Source organism: Callorhinus ursinus, unplaced genomic scaffold (assembly GCF_003265705.2).
Source record: "Callorhinus ursinus isolate GAN/ISIS: 27379988/994484 unplaced genomic scaffold, GSC_fseal_2.0 scaffold8, whole genome shotgun sequence".
In the NCBI taxonomy this organism is placed as follows: domain Eukaryota; kingdom Metazoa; phylum Chordata; class Mammalia; order Carnivora; family Otariidae; genus Callorhinus; species Callorhinus ursinus.
This window is the reverse complement of record NW_027397070.1, coordinates 54305405-54316062: the sequence shown is the minus strand read 5'-3', so window position 1 is coordinate 54316062 and position 10658 is coordinate 54305405. Positions and strand designations below refer to the sequence as shown.

At 33.5% G+C, this 10658-nt stretch overlaps 1 non-coding gene across 1 annotated transcript; it reads left to right on the top strand.

Moving 5' to 3' along the window:
• The first annotated feature begins 4884 nt into the window (after positions 1-4884).
• On the top strand, positions 4885-5019 carry LOC112822804 (U8 small nucleolar RNA). The gene has a single exon (XR_003207798.1). It is a non-coding gene; the product is annotated as a U8 small nucleolar RNA (small nucleolar RNA).
• The last annotated feature ends 5639 nt before the right edge of the window (positions 5020-10658 follow it).

Genomic DNA, 10658 nt, shown 5'->3' with positions numbered 1-10658 from the left:
TATATAAAAATATATAGATTATCCATATTGCCATATAAAATTCCACCAAATTTTAATATTTTGCTAAAATCAGTTCATATTTTTAATGACAGAATATTACAGATGCTAGGTAAGTATACTGAATACTGCTATCTAATACCCACAGGGTTTCACCTATATAAGTTTGAAGTTTACCAAGTTTGTGCATGTTCATATATTATCACATCATATATGTATACATTAGAGACATGATGCTCGGGGCATCTGGGTGGTTTAGTTGGTTAAGCATCTGACTCTTGATTTTGGCTCAGGTCACAATCTCAGAATCCTGAGATTGAGCCCTGAGTCAGGCTCTGTGCTGAGCATGGAGCCTGCTTAAGATTCTCTCTCTCCATCTCTTTCTACTCCTCCTGCTTGCTCTCTCTCTCTAAAAAAAATTTAAAAAATAAGAATGATGCTATTTTGTATTTGTGAAACTTTGTAGGAATGTTACTATATTGAACAAATCATAAGGTGGCTTGCTTTTTATGTAAAATGTGTGCTCAGTTTGAGTTATTTATAATGTCACATATAACTAGTTTAAATAATTTCATTGCTGGATGGTGTTTCTTTGTATGGATATAGTATAATATATAGTAACTACTTCTCCAGTTAATGGGTATTTTTAGGATTTTTCCAGCTTCTAACCATTACAAAAAGTTGTAGGAACATATTTATTCTCCTCCTGCATGTTTATGTGACATCTCTATTTAAAAGTATAATTTTGATGTAAAGGATATTCTTTTTAAAATGCATTAGATATTTCCAAATTGTGCTCCAGATGATGAAAAAAGTAGGAAACTTTTTTCCACATTTTCATTAATATTTGGAGGTACACAGGTTTTACTCCAGTAGATATAAAGTATTATTTTATGTGTTTTCTAATTATTTTCTAATTATTTAATTCTCTTCTTTCTAATTATTTAAATTAAGCATCTATTAATATATTTTGCTACTTTTTAAATTTTCTATTTAGTTATTAACAAATTCATATACTTTTGTTTATTTTCAAATATATCGATATCTTTGACTTTTGAATGTTAATTATAAAATCTGAATATTAATCCTTTTTTGGTTAAAGATGGCAAGTATATTCTTGTAGTGTGTTTACAGTATATTTAAATGTTGTTTGTGCTATCTATAGAGGTATGGTTGTTTCTGCTTTATTTTATTTATTTATTTTTTGGTAGTGAATGATTTATTTACTTTTTTGACTTTAAAATTTTTTCTGCATATCTGCATTTTTTATTTAAATTCAACTAATTAACACATAACGTATTATTAGTTTCAGAGGTAGAGGTCAGCGATTCATCAGTCTTATATAATACCCAGTGCTCATTACATTATGTGCCCTCCTTAAAGTCCATCACCCAGTTACCATCCCCACATCCCCCACCCCTCTAGGAACCCTCAGTTTGTTTCCTATGATTAAGAGTCTCTGATGGTTTGTCTCCCTCTCTGATTTCATCTTGTTTTACTTTTTCCCCCTTTTTTCCCTATGATCCTCTGTTTTGTTTCTTTAATTCCACATTTGAGTGAGATCATATGATAGTTGTCTTTCTCTGATCGACTTATTTCACTTAGCATAATACCCTTAGTTCCTTCCACGTCATTGCAAATGGCAAGATTTCATTTTATTGACAGTTGAATAGTATTGTTATCCATTCATCTGTCCATGAACATCTTGGCTCTTTCCATAGTTTGGCTATTGTGGACATGCTGCTATAAACATTGGGGTCCAGGTACCGCTTCGGATCACTACATTTGTGTCTTTGGGGTAAATCCCTAGTAGTGCAATTGCTGGGTCGTAGGGTAGCTCTATTTCAATTTTTTGATGAAACTCCATACTGTTTTCCTGAGTGGCTGCACCAGTTTGCACTTCCATGTTTTTACTTTAATGTAGTCAGATTTATCTACCTTATAGTTTATATTTCTTAAATCTTGTTTAGAGAATTTCCAAACTCAATGTTACCAAATATTTTACTATATATTTTATTTAAAATTTCAAATTTTTAAAATTTATATCTCAATGTGAAATCTATAATTATTTTTGTTTATGCTATAAAATAGAGATCTAACTCTCCCACAATGAATGTGCCAGCATTTTTATTTGAACATAGCAACCCTTCTTCATCAACTGACAGTGTCACCTCTGATGTATATAAACATTATATGGAGTTATAATCAATTCTAATTATTGATCTTCTTGTCTTTAATTCTGCCAAAGCCACGCTTTGATAAAACTGTGGCTTTTCATATGGTCTATAAAATGATGAAAATAGGGTTTTCCTCTTCAGACACTTCCCACATTTTCTTCAAAATTTATTAGGTATTGCCCCTACTTGTCCATATGCACAGTAATATCTACATATCAAATTCATTAAAATGCTATTATTTCTGATTTACAGATCAATCAGGGAACATTGATAACTTAATTTTGGCTCTTTCCATCCATGGATATAGTATAGCTAATTATTTGTGTAAAATAATTTTTTTATGTTTTACAATACTTATGGGTAATTTATCCATTAAGTAATATTTTTAAGCTTTATCCCTGGGCATCTTATAGGTTTGTTATTTTTATAAATACAGTCTTTTTCTTTCTCTTATACTTTCTATTTGTTACTATTGGAATACTATTAGTTTTCATGTGGATCTTGATTCCAGAATAGTCAATAATTTTTTTAACTCAATAATTTTTTAAAATAATTTTGATAGTTTAATTTGTTGATCCTCCTGGATGTTTTGCTAAGATATTTATAACATCATAAATGGGACAATTTATATTTTTTACATCATTTCTGTCTTCTAATCTCTACAATGCAATGTCCGAGACTTCCCGTTAGAAGGATGAATAAAATCTAGTTTTTACCTGAGCCATCAAATATGTCATTCACTGTAGGTTCCTGGTAAATACTCTTCAGATGGTTAAAAATTTCCCTTCCAGGGGTACCTGGGTGGCTCAATCAGTTAAGCGTCTGCCTTCTGCTTAGGTCATGATCTGGGGGTCCTGTGATCCAGAGGGCTTGGGCTCCCTGCTCAGCTGGGGGTCTGCTTCTGCCCCTCCCCTTGCTCCTTCTCTCTCTCTCTCTTTCAAGTAAATAAAATCTTTAAAAAAAAAGGAAATATTCCTTCTAGTTGAAAGTCACTTCTGTTTCTATCATGAGTTGAGTACTGAAATTTACTGAAAGCTTCATCTGCTTCCTTGTGAGCTCATACATACTTTTAAAACTCTATGCAGCAAGTTATAGCAAGAGTTTTATCTGAAATTGACATTGCTTTGCATTCCTGGGACTAAGCACTGATTTGTTAGAATATAGTTTACATGTGTGCCTATGGGTATGCCTGCACATATGCATATATATGTTTATAATATTGAACGTGATTTGCTAATATTTTATTTTGGATTTTTGCATGAGCTCTTCAGGGAAACTGGTGTTCTTTGCAGTTCTTGTCTGGTTTTGTTATTGAGCTTATACTAGCCTCATCAACTGAACAGCTTTCTTTTTTTTTTAAATTTATTGTCTGAAATTATGTAAAATTAGGAACATATGTTCCTTGACAGTAAAGTCATCTGTGCTGAGTGTGTCTTTTGTAAGTAAAAAGGCTTATGATTACAGAGTCAATTTTTGTTCACATTTTTTTGGAATATTGAGGTTTTCTGTTATTTTCAGTACATTTTTATAGTTTCTATATTTTCTCAATATTCCATTAACCCATTGTATTTGCACTGTTAAACTCAACAGAAAAATTGTCAAATTAATGTATTATGACTTTTAGAACTCTACTGTTTCTAAATTCATATCCCCCTTTTGTTCTAAATCTTTCTGTGGCCTTTCTTCCTTGATTAGTAATGTTAAAGTAATAAATATATTGATCTTTTCTTTCCTAATGTTTTTCTATTCATTAGGTTTTACTCTTGCTACCATAATTTCTAGGTTTCTACCATAAGTGTAGTCTTTTGTTCTTTTACCTCTCTTACTTTGTTTTTCAAATTTTGTGCATTTAAAGTTATAAATTTGCCACTAATTACTAGATTAGCTGTTTTTCACAAGCTTTGATGTATTTCACTTTAGTTTTGTTCTACTTTGTATATATTTTGCAATTGTCATTGCAGTTTCCTTTAGCACCCTTGAGGTATTTAGTATACATTTATGTCTTCAAACATATTTTTTGCTATGGTCGCTTCTTTTTAATGTCACTGCACTGATGTGGGACTTGATCTCAGGAACTTGAGATCACGACCTGAACTGAAATCAAGAGTCAGTTGCTTAACCCACGGAGCCACCCAGGTGTCCCTCTATAGTGTTTCTTCTACCATTTTCTCTCTCTCTCTCTCTCTCTCTCTCTGTTTTCAATCTTCTCATTTATCAGTTCTTTTAGTTTGGGTCAGAGGGTATTAACTCTCTTATTTTTGTGTCTCAGTATTTTGCTCAGTGCTGAGTGGCAGTTTGGATGGTATGTAATTGTGGAACTATGTTCTCTTAGCTTTTTCAGTGGGAAATCTGTGGTTACCCTGATTTAATTCTTTGCACATAATCTCTCCTTTCTTTCAAATGGTTTTAATAGCTTCTCTCTATCAGTCATGACATCCAAATTTACTCTAAAATGTGTGGTTGTAAGTTTATATTAACCCTGCTTATTTCTCAGCTATTCAATCTATGGATTGCTGTCTTTCTTAAATTTTGCATATGTTCTTTCAAGTATTGTTCTATTTTATTTCCTCTACAAATTATATTGTTGATACAAATATTGCTGCTTTATATACAAATATTGTTTGTGACTTTTTTTAGTTGTAAATGGAATATGAAGTCTGTCCCTTGTTTTCTTAAAAAACATGTCTTTATCAGAATGCCTGGGTGGCGATCGTCATGTAGGATAATCCTTACCTGTTCCTCCTTCGGGAGGGCAGATCGGAACATGATGATTGGGGCTTGCATGATGCGTGATTACTGTCTCTGCGTGGGCAGGACTTGCAGAACGCCTGGGTGGCTCCATTAGTTAAGTGTCTGCCTTCCGTTCAGGTCATGATGCCAGGGTCCTGGGATCGAGTCCGACATCGGGCTCCTTGCTGAGCAAAGAGCCTGCTTCTCCTGCTCCCCCCTGCTTGTGCTCTTTCTCTCTCTCTGACAAATAAATAAATAAAATCTTTAAAAATATATATCTTTATCACTCTTGATTTTTTGAGGGGGAAGGGATACATCAAGTACTTTTTGAAATTCACCACTTCTTTCAGACTATGTTCAAGCCAGAGTGGAATCCACCTACAATGTGTCTCTCTGTACTGAGTTTATTAGATTAAGTTTTTTAAGTTCTATGTAGTTTTTTTTAGAGTAAATTTATGTTCTAATCCTTGATTGTATAGGGTGTTTTTGTTAACATTGGATCCACTTATAAAATTTGGAATTTGGATTTCAAGTTCAGTTTGAGTGAGATTTTTTTCGTTTGTTTATGTGGGTTTTTTTAATTTGTTTTTCTCTCATTTCTTTGTCCAAATTTTGCAGCTTCCTAGGCTGGGTAACTGATCTCCCTGTCCAGAAATAAATCACATAGTAGCATTTGAAGTTTACCCTCTACAGCAACCTTGGATTCTTGTTTGAGTCTCCTTCATGCCAAATAATTCCAATCTTCTGGGGATAATGGTAAATGCAGGAGAGCCAAGGTTTTGATAGGATTCTAGTGGTTTTCTTCTAAAACATGATGCCAGAATAGACTAGATATCACATGATTCAGCTCCTACCATTGATTCCAACCATTTTGTCAGAGAATAAATGGGGCAGCAGTGTGAAATAATTCCGTATGTCTAACACGTAAATTCAAATAAGCCCTTTGTGACTACTTTTTTTTTCTTCTTGGTCCAAAACACAAATTCTTCTTATATTCTCCTTAGATTTTCCCCCAAGATAGAACTGGATAGAGAAGGGCTAATTGCTGTTCATTTAAATGAATGGTCTGTTTCTTCCTTCTTCTTCTTATAATTTTATTGACAAAAGGTAGGTTCGTCAAGTCAGGACAAAATATATTATTGATTTGTGTAGTTTTGATTAAAACTCAAAGTCTACTCTTCAAACTGTCATTACACTTTCGATTTCCTCAATATTTAGATTAAAAAAATGTAAGCTATTTCATAATTTTACCTGGTGTCTCTTTCAAAAGTAGTGGTTGGTTGTGTTGTTGTTTTTTTTTGTTTTCTCTTTCTTGTGATGAGGCATTGCTGACCAGAAGAGCCTCTCCTGAATATACTACCTTAAATTCTTTCACTGGAAGCAATTAAATACTACACTTTACCTCCTGTTTAGTGTAAATACCACATATGACCAATATGTCCTACTCAAAAGATGAGATTGAGGGTATCCCAGGTCTAGTTAAATAACTAGCAGAATATTTGGATCAAATTTTGTCATCAGGATGTGTATTTGTTTCCTCTTCTCTCTATGCTCTCAGTTGTCAGTTTACTGAAAACTAAAACCCAACTAAGAACCAATTTTTTTTCAGGCTCAGTCTACGTCCTTAGAAGTCCCATCCAAGCCCTTGGCTTCAAGTTTTGTGTTTTATGGTAACTCCTCATCTTTCTACAGAATTACTAATTCTCTACTACCCACACTCTCTTTACCCCACAAACATGGCCCTTCTAGGCACCTCCTCCAGAGATCCTTGGCTTTATTCCAGCACCACCAATTGAGTTTCTAATCCACAGACCTGTGAATCTAATTGCTGAGATTTTCTCTTTTGATCCTTGTTAATGTGTTTGAAGCCGAATGACTGTACTGAAGTTTGAGCCAACTTCTGAAAACTGCTCAGTAAAGTGGACTATCCAAGTCTGTTATTTTGCTTTTCTGTCATTTTTTTTTTTTTTTAGTCGTCTATCCAGTTTGCTATCTGGATATTTCTTTTATTCTATCTTTACAACAGGGCATTCTTTCTCTGACTGTAGATACTATATAAAATACCCCCCTTGTATTTCCGACTTTTGCCTATAATTCTGACTTTCCTTCTTCCTTAGCTCTTTTGTGATTGACTATTTCATTTTGTCACAACACAATATATTTACACACTTCTATAATTTGTATCACATAATATACATGTACTACCCAAGGTCTTATGTAATTTAACTGTATAAAACACTCTTAGAATGCAGTTGCATGACATATCTTATATACAACGAAGTTATCTTGTTTTGTAAAAAGCCCAGGCCTTTTTTTTTCTCTGAATAATGGTTCTCACTATGAACTTTCGCTCATCTGGGCTCATAAATACTTGCACACATAAAAATTATTTCTCTTAAAAAAAAAACTTGTTTCTCTTTATCTTCTAAAATAAACCTGCATTTGTCTATAAAACTTTTAGCCCAGGGAGAATTGTATGTATCTTCCAAGGTATTTGTCTTTGCTGATATTGATTTAGGGGAGCAATCTTTTCTTTTTCAAGAAGGTCATTTTTACATTTTTTGATAGGAGAGGAAGACTTCAGAAAGTGAACCAATATCTTTGCAGAACAACATGAGTAAAGTCTGGAATACTCATTAACATTTAAAAATTGTGAAAAACCTAACTCTATGCTCGGGACTTTTCCATTATCTTCTAAAACCTTTTATAAATGCCACCTCCCACTGATGTCATCTCTTGCTATCTCTTTATTAATGATCTTTAAAAAATGTCCAGATGTGTATAAGTTCATAACCAAATACACTGACTATCTAAAGGAGCAAATGCAGGTTTTTCTCTTGGAGAATTTGCATTATTAATATGCATTTTATCTTTCTGTTTTCCAGAGAAGCACCTATATGCAACTGCCATCTGGTATAATGTTATGTTTTCTACAGCATAAGATTTTCCATTTTATTTAAAATTTAAAGACCAAAATATAAAGTACAAGCTTATTTAGCTTGCCCTTTCTCCATCTATATTTCAAAATAGTTACTTAAAAAATAAACATCCAGGGTAGTTAATCATTATATACATATAAAGATATATATATATAGAGAGAGAGAGCCTATATTCAACCAATAAAACCTAATTTTAATAGGCATTTTCTAAACTAATGCTACTTCATTAAAAAAAAACAATGACTGTTACATATGTTATAAATTCATGTGTTTTACTTATCTTCTAAAATACTCATTATTCATCCATTTCCCAGTGAATAAAGTGGATTCCAGGACACTGCATGACATATAAAAATGCAGTCAAGATTTGAATGTGGAGCTGGTTCTAAAGACCATACTTTTCCTTCATAAAAGACAGTTTTAAATTAGTTTTGATTTTATAAAATGATGTGAAAATCGGGGTGCCTTGGTGGCTCAGTCAGTTAAGTGTCCAACTCTTGATTTTGGCTCAGGTCACAAACTCAGGCTCATGAGATCAAGCCCCGTGCTTAAGACTCTCTCTCCCTCGATGATGGACTCTGAAAAACAAACTGAGGGTTCTAGAGGGGAGGGGGGGAGGGGGATGGGTTAGCCTGGTGATGGGTATTGAGGAGGGCACGTTCTGCATGGAGCGCTGGGTGTTATGAACAATGAATCATGGAACACTACACCAAAAACTAATGATGTAATGTATGGTGATTAACATAACAATAAAAAAATAAAAAAAAAAAGACTCTCTCTCCCTCTCCCTCTGCCCTCCCCCACCCCTGATCACACTCTCTCTCTCTCTCTCAAAAAAAAAAAAAAAATCCCTCCCTGCTAAAACAATGCAATGACTTCCCAAACACACCTGATAATAAAATCCAAGGACCTTACCTGAATCACCTGTCTGCTGACTTTCTGGCCTCCTCTTTTCCACTCTCCACAATCTCAGTAATCCAATATATTGTCCAATATACCTCAGATGCTTTCCTCCCCATGTATGAATGCTGTTCTCTTTGCCTAAAATGTTGTTCCTGCAGATTCTTCGATTGCTTTTTCATTCCCCTCATTTAGGTTTTTACGTTATTATCATCAGACAGTCTGTCCCTGATTATTCTATCACCTCTGCTATTGTGCATTCACCCCACTACTGTACTTTAATTTTTATAACATTTATTATTATAGGAAATTTTAGTACGTATTCTATTATTAATGTGTTTATTGTCTACCTTCCTCCTTAGAATATAGAGCTATAAAAGAACAGACAGTCTGTTTGAGTCACTGTGGTATCCCTAAAATAATGTTTGGCCCATAGTAGAATTGGGAAAATATTTGAAGGGAATAGCGGCTATTCCCAAGGAGATTATGATTTTCTACTAGTTAGTTCTCTTGCTAAACTTGTGACTTTGGTTAAGTCTTGCAGACTCTCTATTCCTAAAGTTACACTTCTGTGAAAAGAAAGAAGATTAAAAAATAATGCCTGTACTACTTAATTCCTAGAGTTATCATAAGGATATGATAAGATAATTTGGGGAAAGTGTTTTGAGAATTGTAAAAATTATAGGCATATAAAATGCCATTGTTGTCCAGATTTGCCATCAACTTACTACATATCCTGCAATCATTCCCAGGATCCACATTTACACAATTCAGGGAATATGAATGCCATAGAGCTTCCTGGCTCTTGAAGGGCTTATAAATCCAACCATTATTATTAAATCTTACTTGGCTGTATCTGGCTGGTTTTATATTAAAAGCTAATGTGCAAACAATTAGACTTAGCAATGACAGGAAAAATATGAGAAAGCTGTGGGCTATGGAGGAGCAGCTGTGAATTTTTACATTTGATCAGTAGAACATTTATTCACCACAGAGGTATTGGTAATATATCTAACATGCAAGTTTATAAAACCAAGTGTAGGATATATTTAACAAGCACTCTCCCCTAGGAGGTAGGTAAAGAGTCAAAAAATTATCATCATTTGGATGTAATATATCTACCAATATTTAACAGAGGAATCCAAGAAAAGACTACACAAATATGCTAAGTTTTATTAAACAGGTATTTACAATATAATCACTCTCTTAAATTTAATTTAGTAGGAACTGACCAACTATATTCTATGCAAATCTAAGTACCCATGCTTTTGTAAACCTCACATGATTATCATTACTAAACTGATTTTTTTTTTCAAAATAACTGTTGGTCACAACAGCAGGGGACATACCATATGTAGTGCTTATTATTTTTATTTGAATAGTTTATTAGACCAGTTCAATCTTAAGATAATGTAAAAGTACACTTCTTTTGAAGAATAAAATCATCAATGACAGATTAACAAAGCAAGGGTTAACTGGTTGTTCTTTCCCTCAAGTAAGAACTACCCTCTTGAACTCAGCATCTTTTATTAATATGACTCTTTAACTGTATATAATTTTTTAACTTATTTTTACCTCATATAGTACCAAGAATTCATCCCCATGTCCAACCAAAACAGTCTGTAGTATGTACTATCAATAACTAAAAAGGAGAGATTTTTGCTTATACTAAGTTTGGATAAGCTAAGGCTGGGCTTTCCTGCTTCAGGAAAATACAGTCACATGGTCTTGTTCTCCACTCCAATGTCTCCATAATCCCAAACAGGTCAACATCATGTAATTGTTTTTCTAATTGGATGTGCTAATTTCTGTAACCACCTGTCCCAACTAAAATGTCAGTAGTATTTTTATTCACTGATGTTATGAATTCCTGTCTCACAAACTATCACTGTTATTTGGAAAGTCCTTATCTTCA